Source organism: Callorhinus ursinus, unplaced genomic scaffold, assembly GCF_003265705.2.
Source record: "Callorhinus ursinus isolate GAN/ISIS: 27379988/994484 unplaced genomic scaffold, GSC_fseal_2.0 scaffold22, whole genome shotgun sequence".
Lineage (NCBI taxonomy): Eukaryota > Metazoa > Chordata > Mammalia > Carnivora > Otariidae > Callorhinus > Callorhinus ursinus.
Window position 1 is genome coordinate 3,581,057 of NW_027397084.1, and position 22,797 is coordinate 3,603,853.

The following is a 22,797-nucleotide window of genomic DNA, read 5'->3' on the forward strand; positions in this document are numbered from 1 at the left end:
TAAAAAAGTGCATTATATATATATTTTTTAACGTCATGGAGCGTTCTCAGAAGATAAGGAGAGGACAACACTAAGTCAAACAAATAACCAATAACATTAAGCCAATTCCAAAATGATTGAGATGCTCTAGTCTAGAAGAAATTGATTTAGTTGTATTTAATCTCTTCACACATCATCAGGGTGAGCACAACTACTCAGTGAAGGTGAGTCATATGAATAGGGGCTTGACAAATAAGTCACTCCAATGGGGGCTAAATGCCTTGCCATTTTTAGTCTATGCACTTTGCATCAATGCTGGCTGGCAGCTTGGGGATGTTACTCTTGACCTGTTCTCTTCTTACCTTTTACTGGAATCCTAGATCTAGCCAATGAAAAGCTACCAATCTCAAACTTCATCAAAGAAAGAAAAGATGATTGAAGCAGACTGGAGTGGGGAGGGCTGAAGTGATCCCAAGAACAAGGAACTTGAAAGCAACAGAATATCTTTAGCACTGGATATAAATCAGTGCAGGGTGAATTTTAATAAAGAGGAAGGCTACAATATCTGAAAAATACTTTTTCATATTTTAATGAAACACCTAAAATTGCAAAAAGTGCAAATATTGCAAGCTTTTCAAGAGGTTCTACATTGATGCACTGTTTTATTTTAGTGAGAAAGACAAGCAAAAAGCAAATGAGATGCCATTCAAGATATATCTGAAAAGGAATGGATAGGGCACATTATAGGATTAATACAATTTCACCTCAATCTCTCTATATTCAAACAGTGCTAAACAGTAACAGTGGAGTTTTAATCCTAATCTAAAGCTGTGAAATATTCTTACATAATTCCGAGGGCCATTCTATATCATCAGACGAAGGCTGGAGCGCCCAGCAAAGAGCATGCTGACCTGGGACTCGGAAGACCTGCACTTGAGGTCTTGGTTTTGCCTCTAACACAGGAAGGGAACCATTAGGCTGGGTTGCTTCCTCTGTGGCTGACTTTTCTCTTCTTGAATCCAGCTCTGATGTTCTGTGTGTATCCTGTATCTTAGGGAGGTCTTAAAATGTTTAGAAATACTTCAGAGTCATGGGTCCTAAGATTTAGGAGATGAGACAACCTGTTCCAAGTCAATGATGGAAAACAGTCTCAGTTTGTTTGTAATGATTCTGATCTAGAAGAAATATCATTGGGAGAAGCCAACAGGTTCCTAACCTCTGGGAAACAGCCAGATATTTCAAAACCGTAAAAACGTGTGTGAACCATTTTAACCACAGCAATGATGCGGCCATGTCATCCGCTGCATGAGCTTTCCTCATGACTCCCATTGACTCCCACTGCTCACAAAGAAGGGCACTGGATTTAGAAAATTAGGAGGCCCTGGGATACTGAACAGAAGAGATACTGTAGCATTCATAAGAATCTGCACTTTCATAACAGAGGGAGAGAGAACAAAGAATTCCAGGTACTTTTTTTTTTTCCTCAGAGGTTAAAGGACAAGAAAATCACCATCACTGTGGCTTCCAACACCTCCCCCTCAACATGCTCCTTTCGGGAGGGAATTAGGTCTGATAGAAGAAACCGAGCAAGACCCACTAATGAACTCTGCAAAAAGTACAAACAACTATGCAGCTCATGTGGAAGCTGAATATCTCTTTTAAGAATAAGGAATATGCTGAAAGCTATTAGCAAACAGTTTTTTTTTTTTTTAGAGAAGAGTATCTAAGAGACTAATATTCAAAGGCATGTAAATGTTCTTTGAAATTAAGAGCACATTTTCAAATGATTGTCTGAGTCAGATAAACACAGATGCACGGAAGAAAAGAGAAACCTTATAATCGAATAAGGTTAGTTATTTGTAAATCATCATAGCCCAATACGTTTTCATTGTACTGGTCTACTGTAGACGATTGTACTGGCCTACACACACAGATCTACTTATTAAGTAAAACAAAACATTCTCCAGTACAAGAAAAGTCTTTGGTATTCTGATTATAAGGAAATAATAGTGAGGCTTCAAAAATGTAGGTAAATTTAGGAGACACATATTAAAATTCCTTTAAGAAAGTTAATGTCTATTTTCCAATAACAAAGGTAGGGGGTACCTTCAGTAGGCAGGAATGGGAACATAAATTTGCATATTCCTCAAGAGAAGCACATCCTTTGCCATTAACTGAAGAGAGGAAAAAAACCCCTACCATGTCCCTATGAAAAAGAAATCAGATTTGGTATGCTTGTGACACTTTAAAGAGCATATTATGTGGGAAAACAAAATAAACATTTGACCTGGCAAATGAAAATGGATTTGGAGTTTCAACCTATTTGGCAGACAGGTAGAATTAAATTCAAGTCAAGTATGCAGAGAAACTAATATAGTATTTAAATATTTGCTTAAGTAACGCAGTATTTAAAATAACATATTTGAAGACATGTTTTTGTTGAAATGTTTTACAGTTTTAGTGAGGATATTTTTTGAGAGAAAAAGCTTGACTGAAGCACATTTTACTTTCTCTCTTTGTCATTCTGTGAACTTCAGTGGGATTTCTACATTTCCTCTTTCATGAGCCATTTTAAGTCTTAGATAACTGTATAATATCCCCTGTAGCTTTTAAAAAGAAACTAGATTTAGATTATGAAAATAAGTTTTGAAGTAAAATACTGATGGGCTCAAGATCAACTCCAGCGTGTTTGTGGGCATGCTCTACATGAGGGAATGAATGGATGAATGGTCTGGTGCAGGAAGCAGCTCAGGCATGGCACTGTCTGCCTACTCTTACTGCCCCCATTGCTGCAAGGCTAACCCTACAAGCCTCCTCATGAGAGTGGGGCCGCATGGCCCTGCCTTCCAGCCACATTGCCAGGTCCAGGCCTGGACACCCAACACAAGCTGGGTCAATCAGAGGCCACCTCCTTGATGCCTGAAACTGGTAACCCAGAGAACTGGGTCTGTCTCTCTCTAGGTGATGAAGCTAATTTGGGAGCATCTGCTGGCAGTATATCACCTACCACATAGAGTGAGAGAGAAGAAAAAAGTGACTTCATTGGTGACTGAGTTGTAGTTCCTGAGACCCAACTGTATGTCTACCCTTGGGCTGCTTAGAAGAGACACATCTTTACAACATGAGAAATTTGTCTATTTGTAGAATTCACTAATTTTCTAAACAACATATCAAACAAATTACAAGTCAGTGTTTTATAAATTTGTCCTCCCTAGTCTCTACATGAATCCATGATCTTTTTTTAAAAAATATTTTATTTACTTGAGAGAGAGAGAGAGAGAGAGAGAGCAAGCAGGAGCAGGGGGGAGAGGGAGAAGCAGGTTCGCCGCTGAGCAGGGAGCCTGACGCAGGGCTGGATCCCAGGACCCTGGGATCATGACCTGAGCCAAAGGCAGACGCTTAACTGACTGAGCCCCCCAGGCGCCCCAAGAATTCATGATCTTTGTACTGTCTGTACAGTCACAGAAAGAAGAGCTGAAGTATAACCCCTATGACAACTTTGCTTCATCATCCTGAAAAAACTGACCTCTTTCCTATATGTAACCAACACTTCTTTTATTCAATAGCACACTGTATTATATCTACATCATTAACTCACCATTAGGACATTGCCAGTAGCTTGGACATACATTACATAAAGGCCTTAACACAATCAAGTCCTTTACTCGGGCAGAAATATCTTCCTAAATAACGTTATAAGAAAGCAGGTGGAGGTACCAAATTTCTATTCAATACTGATTTCTAAAACCAGTAGTTTTCTGTTTCCAGAAAAAACAAGCTTGATAAGAGAATTTCTAGAGATGACAAGCAGTTCTGCGTCATTGAAAATTAGTGAACATGTAAAGGTTCACATTTAAAACTAAATTACAGAATCCTCCAACTCATAAATATAACTTAAAACTTTAAAAAAAAAGAAGTCCCTTTAGAAAAATAAATTTAGATGAAAACAGAGGAGAGAAACCATAAGAGACTCTTAACTATTAGGAAACAAACTGAGGGTTGCTGGATGGGAGGTAGATGGGGAAATGGGATAACTGGGCGATGGGCACTAAGGAGGGCACTTGATGGAATAAACACTGGGTATTATATGCAACTGATGAATCACTAAATTCTACCTCTGAAACTAATATGCTATATGTTAATTATGGACTCTGAGAAACAAACTGAGGGTTTTAGAGGGGAGGGGGGTGGAGGGATGGGTTAGCTCAGTGATGGGTATTAAGGAAGGCATGTACTGCATGGAGCGCTGGGTGATATACGAAAACAGTGAATCGTGGATCACTACATCAAAAACTAATGATGGTGACTAACATAATAAAATAAAATTTAAAAAAAATTTAAAAAGTCCCTTTAAAAAAAGTTTGCTTTAATAATATATCTTCTCATAGAAATACTGTCTTAAATGGTTGTTATTTCCCATGTAATCTAAAAAAAAAAGCTCTTTAATCCATATGAAGCTGGATTATACTCAGTTTATGTAGGGATCTGAAGGGACATAATTAAGAGAATTTTGTCCCCTTTCCATATGGACCAATACTATGCAAAATTCTGAAGACATGAAGTTGGTGTTTGATACCTTCTCACATTTCTGAAATCTCAACTTCCTAACATCGCCCTCTTGAATTTTCTTTCCCACAAGCATACAATGTAACATATCGCTTAATGTTCTTTACTCTTTAAATTTCCCTAAGGTTCAAAACCTCCTTCCTCCTTACTGACCAAAACTGTTTAGAGAAAGTCCCTTTCAGCTAATGATTGAGATGAGCAATGTGATTCACATCAATATATAAATAACCAAGTATCCTTGGCCCTTCATATGTTTTCAAAAATTTTGAAAGAAGATACAGTAATCTCTTATCAACTATTTTGAAAATTTGTGGATTTAAGATAACAATGATTCACATTTGAAAAACAAATATGATAAATCCATTATCTTTTCAAATGTGTCATTCTGCTCAGAAATTACCTGAAATGGCCAAAGAAAAGCAAAAATAAAGCAAAATATCTTTAATCAGCCTTGAAATTAGGGAGGCTTGCAACTACATACAATCAAACTCAAGGAATTTCTTCCAGATAAAAATTACTACTTTTCTTCTACTTTCCTTTTCCAGACAGTCCATGCACCCATTTCCCCCCCAGCACTTACATTTTTTAACTATGATCCTAGGCAAGGTGTAATCTCTGTACTTCAGGGTTCTTGTCTGCAGAGTGGGGATAATAATAGAATCTACCACATGGGTAGACTGTGATATGAGCTAATACATACGTTAGGGTTTAGAACAGTGTCTGGCAAGTAGTAAGTCTGCTGTCATTACTATTATGTTTATTTCTCTGCTATAGTAAACATTCTGTCAAGGAAATAGCCATATTATGACTACTACTCTATATCCCAAGGATCAAGTACAGTAGTAGGCACCAAGTGGGTAATCAAAGCATATTTATCAAATGAAAAAAATAGTAATTTATTTTAAGGTTGATGAATTGCAACATAGAGGTTTATTATTTTCATGTTGATAAATTGCAACATATAGGTTTAAGTTTCCTCAGAATTTAAAAATTACCACCAAAAGATTTAAATGCAGGGAGACTCTGAAATTACAAATAAAAGACAATTAAAGAAAATGGGCAGAGAAGCATAAAAGAAAGAATAATAAAATAAGATAAAAACATCTCTGCTATGTCAATAAAATTAAGTAATTTCATTAATTGATAGAAATTAAAGAAAAAAATCTTAAGATTTGGGGCAAAAGTCAAAATTCCACTATATATGCTGTTAGTAACAGTTACATCCAAACCAACTGGCTCAGAAAGATTGAAAGTAAAGATCAGCAAAGCTATAACAACCATAGGTATTAATCTAAACAAGAGGGCCAGTTTCTCCTGATGAAGGGTCCATCGACAGTGAAGAAAAACGCTTGCACTTCTCCGTCCTAATATGGGAGAACTGGATTGTATACAGCAAAAATAGCTGGAAGTTAAAAGACATATTTATCACAGCACTGAAAGACTTACTTTTAATATACCTCTTGGTTTCTATTTGATTAAGTAGGGAAAAAATGTGGGGTGCCCAAAATGACCAATTGGGATGTGAAACAAACAGTGAAACACCTATTTATATTTATTTGTAATTTTAAAAAATTGAACACATTTTACATGGACTGCTATTGCTACCCTCAGTCAGTCCATAGGCCCAAGAACTGCATGTGGTGGTTAAAACATCCTGAAAGAGGGTAGGTAGTGCTTGCACCTGGACGGGCTAACTGTGGCACACTCATGAGTCTGTTCAGCGTGAGGATAGTGCAATTTGTTTCACCTTACTTGGTATAGGTGGATGTCTTCATTGTGTTAATTAAAAAAAAATATGACCACCAACAGTAGGATCTCTGCAACATTTTGAATTGAGATGCAGAATGGATATAAAAATCTTTTATATCACCCAAAGTCTCACAGGTTAATTCCGAGCAAAGTAAATAAAAGTGTTATAGAACTTCAAAACAAGTTCTTTATAGATTTTGGATACTAGCCCTTTATCTGATATGTCATTTGCAAATATATTCTCCCATTCTGTCAGTTGTCTTTTGGTCTTGTTGACTGTTTCTTTTGCTGTGCAAAAGCTTTTTATCTTGATGAAGCCCCAGTAGTTCATTTTCGCCCTTGCTTCCCTTGCCTTTGGTGATATTTGGAGTGGTGGGGGGTGGGAGGTATGGGGCGGCAGGGTGATGGACACTGGGGAGGGTATATGCTATGGTGAGCACTGTGAATTGTGTAAGACTGTTGAATCACAGACCTGTACCTCTGAAACAAATAATACATTATATGTTAAAAAGAAAAGAAGACGATAGTAGGAAGGGAAAAATTGAAGGTGGGGAAATCGGAGGAGGAGATGAACCGTGAGAGACTATGGACTCAGAGAAACAAATTGAGGGTTTTAGAAGGGAGGGGGTGAAGGGATGGGTTAGCCTGGTGATGGGTATTAAAGAGGGCATGTATTGAATGGAGTATTGGCTGTTATACGCAAACAATGAATCATGGAACACTACATCAAAAACTAATGATGTAATGTATGGTGATTAACATAACATAATAAAATAAAAAAAGGAACTTGAAGACAAATGAATGTTTTTTTCTGTTTAGAATACAGGACTAATATCCCTGATGAACATGGATGCAAAAATTCTCACCAAAATACCTAATACCAAAATACCAAAAATTCTATTCCAAAAAATAGAAATGGAAGGAAAACTTCCAAACTCATTTTATGAGGCCACCATTACCTTGATCCCCAAACCAGACAAAGACCCCATCAAAAAGGAGAATTACAGACCAATATCCTTGATGAACACGGATGCAAAAATTCTCACCAAAATACTAGCCAATAGGATCCAATAGTACATTAAAAGGATTATTCACCACAACCAAGTGGGATTTATCCCTGGGCTGCAAGGCTGGTTCAACAACCACAAATCAATCAATGTGATACAATACATTAATAAAAGAAAGAACAAGAACCATATGATCCTCTCAATAGATGCAGAAAAAGCATTTGACAAAGTACAGCATCCTTTCTTGATCAAAACTCTTCAGAGTATAGGGATAGAGGGTACATACCTCAATATCATAAAAGCCATCTATGAAAAACCCATAGCGACTATCATTCTCAATGGGGAAAAACTGAGAGCTTTTCCCCTAAGGTCAGGAACGCGGCAGGGATGTCCACTATCACCACTGCTATTCAACACAGTATTAGAAGTCTTAGCCACAGCAATCAGACAACAAAAAGAAATCAAAGGCATCCAAATTGGCAAAGAAGAAGTCAAACTCTCACTCTTTTCAGATGATATGATACTTTATGTGGAAAACCCAAAAGACTCCACCCCAAAACTGCTAGAACTCATAATGGAATTCAGTAAAGTGGTAGGATATAAAATCAATGCACAAAAATCAGTGGCATTCCTATACACCAACAATGAGACAGAAAAAGAGAAATTAAGGAGTTGATCCCATTTACAACTGTACCCAAAACCATAAGATATCTAGGAATAAATCTAACCAAAGAGGCAAAGAATCTGTACTCAGAAAACCATAAAATACTCATGAAAGAAATTGAGGAAGACACAAAGAAATGGAAAAACCTTCCATGCTCATGGATTGGAAGAACAAATTTTGTGAAGATGTCAGTGCTACCTAGAGCAATCTACACATTCAATGCAATCCCTATCCAAATACCATCCACTTTTTTCAAAGAAATGGAACAAATAATCCTAAAATTTGTATGGAACCAGAAAAGACCCAGAATAGCCAGAGGAATACTGAAAAAGAAAAGCAAAGCTGGTGGCATCACTATTCTGGACTTTAAGCTCTATTACAAAGCTGTCATCATCAAGACCGTATGGTACTGGCACAAAAACAGACACATAGATCAATGGAACAGAATCAAGAGCCCAGAAATGGACCCTCAACTCTATGGTCAACTCATCTTCGACAAAGCAGGAAAGAATGTCCAATGGAAAAAAGTCTCCTCAACAAATGGTTGGGAAAATTGGATAGCCAGATGCAGAAGAATGAAACTGGATCATTTCCTTACACCACACACAAAAATAGACTGAAAATGGTTGGAAGACCTAAATGTGAGACAGGAGTCCATCAAAATCCTAAAGGAGAACACAGGCAGCAACCTCTTCGACCCCAGCCACAGCAACTTCTTCCTAGAAACATCGCCAAAGGCAAGGGAAGCAAGGGCAAAAATGAACTATTGGGACCTCATCAAGATAAAAAGCTTTTGCACAGCAAAAGAAACAGTCCACAAAACCAAAAGACAACTGACAGAATGGGAGAAGATATTTGCAAATGACATTTCAGATAAAGGGCTAGTATCCAAAATCTATAAAGAACTTCTTAAACTCAACACCCAAAGAACAAATAATCCAATCAAGAAATGGGCAGAGGACATGAACAGACATTTTTCCAAAGAAGGCATCCAATGGCTAACAGACACATGAAAAAGTGCTCAACATCGCTCGGCATCAGGGAAATCCAAATCGAAACCTCAATGAGATACCACCTCACACCAGTCAGAATGGCTAAAATTAACAAGTCAGGAAACGACAGATGTTGGCGGGGATGCGGAGACAGGGGAACCCTCCTACACTGTTGGTGGGAATGCAAGCTGGTGCAGCCACTCTGGAAAACAGTATGGAGGTTCCTCAAAAAATTGAAAATAGAGCTACCGTATGACCGAGCAATTGCACTACTGAGTATTTACCCCAAAGATACAAATGTAGGGATCTGAAGGGGTACGTGCACCCCGATGTTTATAGCAGCAATGTCCACAATAGCCAAACTATGGAAAGAGCCAAGATGTCCATCGACAGATGAATGGATAAAGAAGATGTGGTATACACACACACACATACACACACACACATACACACACACACACACACGGAATATTATGCAGCCATCAAAAGGAATGAAATCTTGCCTTTTGCAACAATGTGGATAGAACTGGAGGGTATTATGCTGAGTGAAATAAGTCAATCAGAGAAAGACATGTATCATATGACCTCACTGATATGAGGAATTCTTAATCTCAGGAAACAAACTAAGGGTTGCTGCTGTGGTGGGGGGTGGGAGGGATGGGGTGGCTGGGTGACAGACACTGGGAAGGGTATGTGCTATGGTGAGCACTGTGAATTGTGTAAGACTGTTGAATCACAGACCTGTACCTCTGAAACAATTAATACATTATATGTCTAAAAAAAAAAAGAAGAAGATAGCAGGAAGGGAAGAATGAAGGGGGGGGAATCGGAGGGGGAGATGAACCATGAAAGGATACAGACTCTGAGAAACAAACTGAGGGTTCTAGAGGGGAGAGGGGTGGGGGAATGGGTTAGCCTAGTGATGGGTATTAAAAAGGGCACGTACTGCATGGAGCACTGGGTGTTATACGCAAACAATGAATCATGGAACACTACATCAAAAACTAATGATGTAATGTATGGTGATTAACATAACATAATAATAATAATAAAAAAAGAATACAAGTGTTACAAATTTGCTGAACTTTTCCGATGAGCATTGGATGCTACCAAAAGATACTTAGAGTAAATAAACATAACTTATATATCCCTTTAAAGGCAAGAGTAGTTATACTATAAATGCTTTCATTTGGATGTTCCAAATGATGGAACATCTCTGATTTACAGATATTTGGAAACATTTTCATTATTATTAATTTCTTTGTTTATACATTCAGTGAGCACCTACTATCATTATATGCTATTGTGGGCAGTGGAGATATTATAGTGAACAAATATCAGACAAAGCTCTTAACCTTCTGGAGCTTATATTCTAGTGGGGGAAGACAATAAACAAACATATAAAAGACTGAAGATGATAAGTGCTATGAACCAAATATAGTGGGGAAAGTGGACAGAGAATGATTGGGTAGGAGAAGCATTATTTTTGTCTTAATTGCTCAGGCTGTGTTAACAAATGTATGGTGGCTTAAACAACAGAAATTTACTTCTCACAGTTCTGGAGGCTTTAAGTCCTCGATCAAGATGCTAGCATGGTCACATTCTGGTAAGGACTCTTTCCGGGCTTGCAGACAGCCCACTGTCTCCTGTGTCCTCACATGATAGACAGAGTTCTGGTGTCCATTCTTCTTCTGGTAAGTGCACTAATCCCATCATAAGGGTCTTGCCTCTGACCTCACAAACCTAATTATTTCCCAAAGGCCCCATTTCCAAATACCATCACATTAGAGGGCTTTGGGGCAGGTCTCTGTGGTGATGTGCTGTTTGAGCAGAGTTCTGAGGGAAATAAGAGGGTGGGAGAAGAGTACGTGACAAAGTCTGCAAGTGGCAATGTGTCTGTCCAGTTGAGAGCCACTGAAAGTGGACATCTGGAGAAAGATGGACAACTGACCAATGTACCCTGCAACAGTGGAGGTTATTGTGACCTTAACAAGAGAATTTCTATAGGATGGTGGGGATGAAAATGGGATTCATGAGGGTTCTAAAGAGAATGGAAGGAGAACAAATGCAAACTCTTTTGAGAAGTCCTACTCTAAAGGAGAGCAGAGAGAGTGACTGCAAGTGTTTTTGTGTGAAGGCAGGGAGATTACAGCACTTTTCTGTGCAGGTAAGAATTAATAAAGTGCACCAGTGTTGTGGTAGGAACTTTGGAAGTACTCCTCTCATTGATTCTCTTTTCTCAGTGAAACAGGAAGCAAGATATCAGCTGAGCAAGGACAAGTCAAGCCCTAGAGGTCCAATGAGAGAGAAGTTTAAACAGTTATTAAGGGCAGTGGGAGAATAGGATGTTCTAAAATTGCTGGGCAGCACTAAGGCCAATTTGAGGCTCTTAGTTATAAACTGGAAGGGAGACTAGTGAGATTGATTGGGTTTCCCTCTACTCATGTTCTGCTGCTGGGACTTAGGCATAACGTAGGTATAAAATAAGCAAAGAATTGGATTTAACCAGGATTGGGGTTTTGCTAAGGGCATGTGTAAGTGTGAGCTCCAAGTATGAATAAATTCCTAGAGCTAAAATAATCTATTAATATATCTAACTAAATCTCAAATTTTTGCTGACCAGGGTTCTGTGATCAAAAAGAGTTTGCAAACTAATGATAAAAAGGAAGTGAATAGGTTCTCTGGATCTTCGCAAGCCTGCCAGCATGTCTCAGGCTGAGTTTGACAAAGCTGCTGAGGATGTTAAGCACCTCAAGACCAAGCCAGCAGATGATGAGATGTTGTTCATCTACAGCCACTACAAACAAGCAACTGTGGGTGACATAAATACAGAACAGCCTGGGCTGTTGGATCTCAAAGGCAAGGCCAAGTGGGATGCCTGGAATCATCTGAAAGGGACTTCCAAGGAAGACGCCATGAAAGCTTGTCAACAAAGTAGAAGAACTGAAGAAAAAATATGGAATATAACAGACTGGATTTGGCTGCCAACACTGCATTTCATCTAAACTGATCTAATGCCTTGCTTTTCTAATACTGTGGATGACATGAAATAATGCAAATAGCCTGTTAACCTAGGTCCTGAAGACTGCACAGGACATGGCTCCAACAGAGTAGGGCCTGCCATGGTTACAGACCTGCGCTGAGTAGTTTTTATCCATAGATCTATTAAAAGCACATTTGTTACTTAAAAAAAAAAAAGGAAGTGAATATTATTAATAATGATGATATAACAGACACAGAAAAATCTCCCTACCCTGTCCATGGATCATTTATAAAAAGTCATCACATATTAAAATACCAAGTAAATTCTAGTAAATTCCTAAGACTAAAACAATATATCTAACTAAATGTTAAAATAATATATCTAAATACATCTGACTACTATGCAATAAAGCAACTAAAACACCTAAGAGGGTCACAAACAAAATACCCAGCCACTTGGAACATATATATTTTAAATATTCTCCTATGTGAATTAGGCCAAAAAGTGATTTGAAAGTTCAAAATCAAGTATTAATTATATAAATATACAATAATATATTATTAATAAATGTTAATATTAAAATATTTACAAATAATATTTAAGTAATAGAAGTAACAGATATTTTTAAACTCTATGGGCTATATCAAAAGCTACGCTAAGAAACATTACAAATGTAATATTTCCATTGTTAGACAAAAGTTTTGCTAATAAAAATAGCAATGAACATATCTGAGTTTTTAAAAAAGTCTTTGTTCAATTATTTCCTTAGGATAGTACCTAGAAATGCAATTTCTGGATCAAAGGACATAAAGGTTTGTTTTTTCTTTTCATGAGTTTGACAGTGCCACGCTTTTCTCCAAAAAGTTGTATCAATTTATGTTCCTATTAATATATGAGATAGTCAATTCTCCACAACCAAGTAAACACTGAATAATTCTTGGTACAACTTAAACAAAATACATTTTCGAGCTGAAATGAAATGTGATTTTTTTCCCCCGTAGCTTTGGTTTGGTTTTTTTTCTTGGGGTCGGGGGGCAGTAGAAGTAGGGGGAGGTGTGGAGATGAGATTCAATATTATTAAAATGTATTACAAATGATTTATAAATTTTCTCTTAGCTGTCTCTTGCCCCAGAGAATCTACAATTCTTTGAATAACTCCCCAATATAACCAGCTGGCCTACAGTCATCATATTTAAAAGTACCCAAGTCCCACACAAATGGATGGAATGATTTAAAAGAATATCAAGAAGAGAATTTTTTGCAAGAATTTATGAGTTTGAGATGACTGATATCCCAAAGAAATAATATCCAGGCAACCAACATCACTCTTTGGTTACAATAAATTAAATTAAATTAAATTAAATTAAATTAAATTAAAAAACCTTCACCAGGAGTTTCTATGATTCACAGGAAAAGTTTAAGCAATGTTTAATTATACAAATAATGTACTGTTTTCTACTTCAAAACCATATAGTGGGTTATCAATAAGAACTGCTTAAAACAGTGAGAAAAATTCCCCCAAATTTCACTTGAAGCATTTTTGTTTTAACAGAGAGTGATACCTGCCTTATTAAGCTATTTTATTTTATTCTATTCACCGTAATGAACTCATTGTATGGCCACAAGGAACAAGCCTTCCAAGACTCAAATATCCTCCCCACTAAGCCCAGATGGATAACAGGAACTCCACACAGAGCTACTCCCTAGGAAAAAAGATTGCAAGTTTTTCCTCATTTTTTCCCTTTTCCCTCATCTCTTTCTCTCTTTCCTCTTCCCTCCCTCCCCACCTCTCTCCCTCTCTCTCCCCCCCTTTCAGTCTCTCCTTCACTGGGATAATTTCCACAGATACAGCAAAGGAATGCAGCAGTATTTTTTGGAGATATTTGTGTATGTACTAAATTCTGGTAAATAGAGTCTAATTTTAAATTATTTAAAAGCGTGGCTAGAGCAAGGCAACTGATGAATTACCGAACTCTAATATGAAACTAACGATGTATTATATGTTGGCTAATTGAATTAAAATAAAAAAAAGAAGTTAGCTGAAATAAATAAATTCACTAGACCAGTAGTCTAAGTATTTGTATACAAATGTTGAAAAATATATAAAACTTAAAAAAAAGCTCTGCTAGAGATTCTATATAATAAGGTACTTTTTCCCAAAATACAAAGAATGACTTCAGCGATTTTAGATTTTTCTGTAGTGTGCTTTCCCAAAGGTGGTCACTTCTGTACTTACAGCTTTTCCATTATTTCAGAGCAGATCAATAGACCCATTATCAATGACTGTCTTCTATTTAAGGTGCAGAATAACTACAAAAACGAAATGTCTTTTCTTCAAGAACTTTTAAAAGATTTAATAAACACTTTAAAAGAAAAAGATAAAATGTTCAAACTGTTAATATTTATTACTTATTTTAAAAATTAAATATCATGCTAAAACAGTTTACTACCTGGCTATATTAATTGTGGGGGTATGGCTAAACATTATCTTTCCTGACTATAAGAGCCAGGGTAGTGGTGGTAATAATTAATGAATTATTAAATCAAAAATCCCATAGTTTATCAATATAGTACATGAGGCAGATAAATTCAGAAGTAACTTTTGCGAATCTGGTGATTTGTTGGTAAACTGTTCCTTGGCGTTAGAAGGACTGAGTGAAACACTTTCCAGCTGTATGAAGTACAATGAATGGAGAGGCAAAATTTTCATGCCACAAAATATTCAACAGTAACTTAAGGCAGCTGCACATTCAAACTAATTTCTAACTATACATCAGTCAATAACTAAAAGATTTTTCAAAAGAGGTATTTAATGGATCAGAGAAGTGAGTAATGTTATTATTTGAAGATGATAAATTATAAAACCTTATAATAGCAAATATATGAGAAAAGGCATGTAATATGTATTACCAAATGTGAATTGGCGAACTAGGTAGAATGGACCAATAGTCACAGATGGTATTGGTCCTTTTGAAACAAAATCTGCTGACTGAGGCTGTAACTGATGCTCGGTGTCAGCCTGTAGACACATTTGGGACACAGTAAAAGTCAACGCTGAAGCAGTAGGGTTGGAAGAAATTCTATAATTAAAACTGGAAAAGCCACTTTTATTATAATTTGAACAGGAAGTTATCTGAGCAATGAAAACTATTAGCAACTGAAAAGTACCTGAAAAAGATTTACTGGAGAACTCCTCATACGAAAAGTTCATATAGGTACATAACTAACTGCAATATCCTTTTTGCAATCCTATGTGAGTCAGAAGAAATGACTGGCTTTATGTACCTGGAAACTGCATTATTTAAATAAAACAAAAAAATATTCAGATCATCCAAAGGAGATATTAATAATATTCACATATATTGTCTACAAGAACACACCTATTTTAGTTACCTTACTTGGACAAATATTTACTGAAAGTTTGTAATGTACAAAGCACTGTACTAGGTACAAAGGATCTGAAAGTAAAATAAGTCCATGCTCTCAAGGACCTTATTTAATAAGTTAAACCATGGGGGCGCCTGCGTGGCTCAGTTAAGTGTCTGCCTTCGGCTCAGGTCATGATCCCAGGGTCCTGGGATCGAGCTCTGCAGGGGGCTCCCTCATCTGTGGGAAGCCTGCTTCACCTTTTCCCACTCCCCCTGCTTGTGTTCCCTTTCTTGCTGTCTCTCTGTCAAAAAATAAATAAAATCTTAAAAAAAAAATAAGTTAAACTAAGGAAACACAGTGAGTTATAATTAATCACATTCTAAAATACCCGAACCATTTAAGGCAACATTTAATTGCTGGATGGAGAAGGCTCAGTAAAGGGAAGAAAAGTAAACGCCTGTTTAGGGAACTACAAGTTCAAGGGGGTTCCTTAAGCAGCGTGTGTGTGTGTGTGTGTTTTATGTGTGTGCACATGCATGTTTTGGGAGGGACTATTGGAAAAGTGGAGGAATGGTGAGAGATGAAGATGAAAAGGCTATTTGAGGCCAGATTAAAAAAAAATGTATTCATATTATGCTTAGAAGTTAAGACTCTTCTGGGGAAAATGGAGAGTCATGAGAAGCAGAAGGCTGGCAAGATCCGATCTGCCTTTGCGACCAGCCCTTTATGAAAAGCACAGTTTGCAAAGATATGCGAACACCGCAGATTACATTGATCACTAATTAGCTATATTTATGTCTAAATGAGGAATGCAATGACTTCAGATGGACAGTAACTGCATTAAACAGCCTGACTGGCATGATGTCATGAAGTGGCAGCAACAGTAAGAACTGAACTGAAGACAGCTCCTCAGCATGGATGCAAAAAGGAACAGAGGGAAATCATCTATACCAAACAAGCAACGATCTGTTAATTTCACTACAAAAACTACAGCATTAAAAAGACAAAAATCTTGCCACAGAATACATTTATTTTCATATTTAGAATTACTAACTTGTTGAGATTAAACCAATACAGATAAATAAAAGCCAGACTATGCAACAACAATCTGCCCCCCTACTGTGGGGAATGTGGGTGAAGGAGAAAGAATAGGGAAATATAATCCACAAAATATTCAGGGCAAAAATATTTTGGTTATTACAACAACCACAGTTTGAGAACTATAAACATTAAATGTAAATTAGTGGTAAATCTTGTGGTGTTCTTAAAGTCGATGATATTTTAAAACTCTTCTCTGCCAAGGTGTTTTATAAACAAGTTGGTGGACTGATCTCTAAGAAAACCCCTGTAATGTATCTTTTAAAAGCGAAGGATATCATTTTAAAAAAAAGAACAAATTATTTGAGAAAGAAAATATTGATTGATTCCATAAAAACCTAACTGAACAGTATAATCAGATGTGTTAGTCAAATATCCATTTGTGCAAGACCAGACACAGCAGTGCAGAGAGGCCTGCACACATGCATTGCCACTGGTAGGCACAAATGTTTAGTTTGCAGGGCCGGTGTGTATCGTTACCCTCAAAAATGGTTCTCTAGTTTACTAAAATTGAAACTCCTTGATGTGGGGAAGGTGGAAGTGAATGGTAATCATTGTTCCTATATTTTACTACCAAGTTCTGATTTAAAATATTCTATCCCTGTCATAAAAGATACTTGTGGACATCCAATCCGAAATCTTGGTTTGGATTAGGGAAAGCAGGATTACTATGAGGATTGTTTCAATGCTGTCACTGTGTAGTTAGCCCCCAGGAATCGAGGGAAAGATTAGTGAGAAATCTTTTTAAATTTCACCCAGAGACTAACAGTTAAAAATTCTAAATAGGTCTGACAAAATGGGAAGGATACTAAAATTTTTATCATAAAGACGGTAATCATTTGGCTAATCTTGCTCTGAATTTTTTCTATAGCGACGTATAAGCCAAGAGATGAAGCATCCTATAATGACAGAGCACAATTAAAACAACAAAACCCAACCACTTCTAGTTTCACACCCGATACATGGAGTGCTCTCATCCGAGCAGAAGTCGGCCTCTACCCTCAGCTAGAAGCCCATAGTTCACTAGTGGTTAAGGAAAGCCTAGAAGAATCCTTGAAGAACCATCAGTCAAATGTGCTGTATTAAGCCACAGAATGATAAGGACCTGGGTAAGGTAGGGAATGTTCTATTTTTATAAGATCTGTAACTTTTCATGTCATTAATTAAAAAATCTCTTCTCCAGAAGATGCCTTTCTCAGGTTTAGCAAAGCTTTTATGGCAATGAATATACAGATCTTTACCATTACATACTCAGGACATAGCTCTAGCTATGGCTACAAAACAATCTGATAGAGTCTATAAAGACACGAATGGAAATCAGTCTCAGAACAACGCATTGTATCAACCTTTGGGTTCTCCTGAAGTCATGTAATACTCCCTGTTCTGCCATTTCTAGGCCAGAAAAACACATACTAAATTACATTAATTCTGCTCCATGTAGCTGAAATTACCAAAGGTTTTTTTTGGAGGTATTTTTATTAATACTTCCTGCAGAATGATTTCATAGAGTATTTTTCAATTATGTGATCAAAAATTGACTTCAAAAGAACAAACAAACATACGAGTGTGTTCTCCTGATGAGTCTCTGTCAGAGTCTAACCCTGACATACTCTAGTTTCATGTTTTAAGATGTACCCTAGTTCTGTTCTGTTTCGTGCCCTCTTCACAAACCATACTGAGGCTAATTCTATGGCCCTGTCTGAGGCTAGCCATAACAATTTCTTAAAGAAGTAATGTGCTTTACCTCAGAAGAAACTCAATTTCAAATAAAATAGCAAGCAAAACAGAAAATACATGGCTCCATCACACAACCAATAATCCACCAAGAAGGTTCAAAATTCAAGATCAAATAACAGAATGATAATAACAACCATTTATTGAGCCTGTATTCCCCTTAACAGGGTATACAGTTATCTTTTGATTTGCCACTTATTACTACAGGACCGTGAAGGCAGAAGCCATAATTTGTCTTTTTTATAGACATAACCTCACAGAGTAGGTAGTACAGTGACTTAAAAAGAGTCTCAAAGAATAAATGCCAAACGAGTTCAAGAGTGGAAGGAAGGATGGGTGATCAGCTTGAATCCAAAGAAAATGATTTCTACTCATTATACATGCTGTCTTTTAGGGAAAACTTCCTAGAGATCCGAGGAGACTCAAGGTTGTAATGCATCACTCTATCAATCTTGCTGTCATAACGTATGATACTCTATACTTATGGGCCGTTGTGGCTGCCTCTCTGAATTCATTCCTTCTTCCTAAGGCTCCAGGGATCCATGCCTTTGTGAGGAGCCGAGTACACCGTCAGCTTTAGGGATGGCAGCCCATGACTTAGGCTAAGCCAATAAGAACATGTCATCCTACTAGCTACTGTGGGTGCTAGGGGTTTCAGAAGATCTTGTGATGTAAGCATTTTCAGAGTTAATCTTGGACAAAGGCATTTTCTCTATCATAACCTAGAGAACTGGTGCTCCTGTGAGGTCAGTCAGCCAAAAGATTAGGCCAACAAAAACAGAAAAGGGCAGAAAAGAGAGAATTACAGAGAAATGGAGCTACAAATCCAGTGACATATTGTGAACCTCAATATCAAACCTTGCTTGAAGCCAAATCTACCTCAGGTTGTTTACCTGAACCATTTCCCTGTTTAATTCATTTGAAATGGTCTTTTTGTTCATTGCAATCATGCGAAAATGTTAACTGTTTTAAACTTCTTAGATCATTTTTATAGCTCTGAATATAGTCTGTGTCACACTGTGTGGTTATATTCTCCTACTCCTAAATTACATAATATGAACCTATTTAATTTGCTCACAAAGCATATCCTGGCAGCACCATGTATAGACTAAATACTTCTGATGGGTGAAAAAAATGAAAGGGTAAACTGTAGAATCTCAACTGGAGATTAAAAGAAACCACATAAATGATAAATATATAAAATCAAAACAGCATACATTTACATACGCAATTCACTTACAATCTCGTCACCCGATGCCAGCCACTGTTAGTTAGCATGTGGGTATATAACCTTCCAGTCTTCATTTCTATGTGTGAGGGAATATACACATTCCCTTTTTATTGGTTAACAATGTTCTCCTGTCCCACTTCCACTATTAGAAGTAGTGGATGAACAGCCTTGAGTATAAGAATGTGCATATGATCAAAATTTCTGATTACATCTTAAAGAGAGATTACCAAATGTGGGTTTACTGGGTTGAAGTAGATGAATGCTTCTAAATGATATTTAATAGTTTCTGATTTCTATTAAACTTCATTTACACCAACAGTTAATGTGTACCCAATTCCACCTTACTACTGACCATTTTATAAGTGAAAATGGCATTGGTTTATTAAAAGCAACCAGATATTTTGCATGCTTATTAGTTATTTTTATTTCTCTGTCTGTGATTTGTCTATTACTTTTCTACTGGAATGTTTTCTTATTGACTAAAAGATCATTTTGTCACGTTTTTACATGAGTTTGCTTTTCAATTTTGTCTTTCTTTTTCTGATATCTACAAGTTATATAATTTTTATGTCATCAAATTTAACAGTCATTTCCTTTGTGGTTTTTTTTGTCTCCAAACTGGGCTTTCTTTTCAGAAGACTTTAATATAGATTCTGTTTCCACTATTGAAAAATTCACAATATATATTTGCATACAAAAGCCTCTGAAAGGTCCCAAAAGAAATCTCAATTTCTTAGTTTAGGATTTTCACAAATTTATTTGAAAATAGACCACGCCCCCGTCCCCACCCCCAACAGTGCACCTGTTAACATCTTGAGTAGTTCTTTAAATGCTTGTTTAGAAAACAAAAGCCTGGAAAGTCCTTCCACATCCCCCAATTGATAGTTACCTGTGTTTATTTCTACTTTTTTTTAATGGCTTTACTTTTCATACCTAGTGCTTTAATCCACCTGAATTTATTCTGATACAAGTATAAGGTTGGGAACTATCTCTTTTTTTTTCTTTCCAAATGTTATTCAACTGTGTGGCATCTTTCTCCGATTGATTTCCAAAGCTACCTTTATTGTGATTGAATTGCTCTCTATACTTATATCATTGGCAATATTCTTTTTGTTGGTATGCTTATTGGGTTCTACATCAGTACCACACTATTTTGATGATAGTAATTTTATGAAATGTTGTATCTGGTAGGATAAACTGAACTCTGCCCTCTACTCTTCTTTAATGAAAATTTCTTTGCTTATCTTTTTTATCACTTAAAATAACCTCTAATATCATTTGAGAGTCTTAAAAAAAATTCTGCTGAGATTTTTGTTAAAGTTACATTAAGCTAATAATTTGGGAACAACTGATACATTTATAATAGTCCATCTTTGTATCCATGACCAGATTATTTCTTCACTTACATACTCCTCATATCTCAGTACATTACAAAATATTACTTTCATATTTCTCTTATATTTCTTGTTAATATGAAGTTCCCCTCCAAATAAACTTTGTCCTTTTATTTTGATTGAGATTGTCTTTCTCCTCATTTTTACTCTTACTGAAATATGGAGGAAACTACTGATTTTTAAAGTATCTATATGATTTAATGAAGACTTTAATTGGTTCTAATAGTTTTTAGATTGATTCTCAAGGATTACCTAATAAAAACTATATTATCTATACATAATGATAAATTTTGTCTCTTATCAATAGCTGTGCCTTTATTGCACTGGTTAATGCTTCCTGAACTCTGGCAAATAAAAATGATTATATGGGCATTCTAGAATTTAATGGAATTCTGTTAATATTTTTCAAACTATAATGATGTCTGTTCAATAGAGTGAGATAGTCTTTACATTGATATGGAGGTACTTTTCTATTTCTAGTTCATTGAGAATTTCTAAAAGGAATAGGAAGTGAATTTTGTCCAGTCTTTTTTATCACCTCCTTATCCATAGGATTGTTTTCCTCTCACCTAGTTATTGGGTATATAACACTAATGTATTTTCTAATATTAAGCATGCTTGAATTCATGAAAATAATCTCATTCGGTCATGGCACATTTCTTATTATATATACTGGTAAATTAAAATTGCTAATATTTTAAGATTCCTGCATCCATTTTTATAAATGAGATTATATTATGATACTTTGTAAAATTTAATGCATTTTCCTTATTTTCTTTACTCTGAGATAGCTTATATAGCATGGTAATGAACTGTTTTATGAATGTTTAAAAGAGCTTTTCCATAAATCACTTTGGATTCATAGGCTTTTGAGGACATAATTCTTTAAAAACGTTTAGCATTTCTTCCAAGTTTACTGATCTATCCAAGTTTTCTATGACCCGTTGAGTAAAACTAATCATTTATGTTTTCTTAGGAAGATACTCATTCCCTCAGGCTTTTCAAATGTTAGTAACAGAATTATATGTGAACTGATTTCTCCAGTCTATGGCTAGATCCACACTCCTTGATAATTTTAGCAGCTATCTTTTCTTTTCATTTTTCTTATTGAGACTTGTTACAGATTCATTCCGCCATTTTGTTCTTATTTTTGCAAAGAGTTCCTTAAATTGGTAAATTTAATTATTTGTTTTCTAAGTTTATGCCTTTATTTTTATATTTTCATTTTTCCTGTTTTCTCTTTTCAATGTAAAATTTCTTTTTTTTTTTAGAGAGAGAGAATATGTGCAGGAGTGGTGGGGGAAGGGCAGAGGAAGAGAGAAAATCTTAAGCAGACTCTACGTTCATCATGGAGCCCCATGCGGGGCTCAATCTCATGACCCTGATATCATGATTTGAGCTGAAATCAACAGTTGGACACTTAGTTAAGTGTTAAGTTAACTCAGTCAGTTACTGAGCCACCTAGGCGCCCCTTGATGTAAAATTTCTAATTTTAGTTGAATCATTTATTTTAATTTTCCCCAATTTAACAAAGGCTTAAAAGCTAAAAAGTTGCCTGTGTTTTAAATAAAGTTTTGTCTAAATTTTGTAAATTTTACGTGGACTATTCTCAGTGCTGTTATTGCCCAACTAGCCAATGGTAGTGATTTTTAATCTGTTGTGGGTCCATTAGTTGCTCCTATTAGTTGTTGGTTTCTTCTTTTTAAATTTTCGATTAGGGTTTTATATGTTTAACTTCTCTTACTATTTTCAGGTTTTCTTTTTTCGCTCTGGTAGGGTAATGTGCTCTATAAATTTGTACATTTTTGAAATCTGTTGACCGTGAGAGACAGAAAGACTCCTGTGATGTTCTGTAATGATTTTTCCATGAAAAAAATAATGAAACCCCTTCTTTACTGATGATATACAGATCCCTTATGTAAAATCAAAGAAGTTCTTCTGATTGAGGAAAGTGTGGGGAGAGGAGAGAGGCTAGAGAACCACCAAACTTCTCCTTACTTTCCCTAAAGAGCAGCTTGGAGTCCTTGGAGT

The 22,797-nt window shown here is 36.2% G+C and overlaps 1 protein-coding gene and 1 pseudogene across 7 annotated transcripts in view; one reads left to right on the top strand and one right to left on the bottom strand.

Annotated features, from left to right (window-relative positions):
* Positions 1-22,797, bottom strand: part of SUPT3H (SPT3 homolog, SAGA and STAGA complex component) — a 557,210-nt gene that overhangs the window by 114,830 nt on the left and 419,583 nt on the right. The window lies entirely within an intron of this gene.
* LOC112838023 (acyl-CoA-binding protein-like) lies at positions 11,644-11,924 on the top strand (annotated as a pseudogene).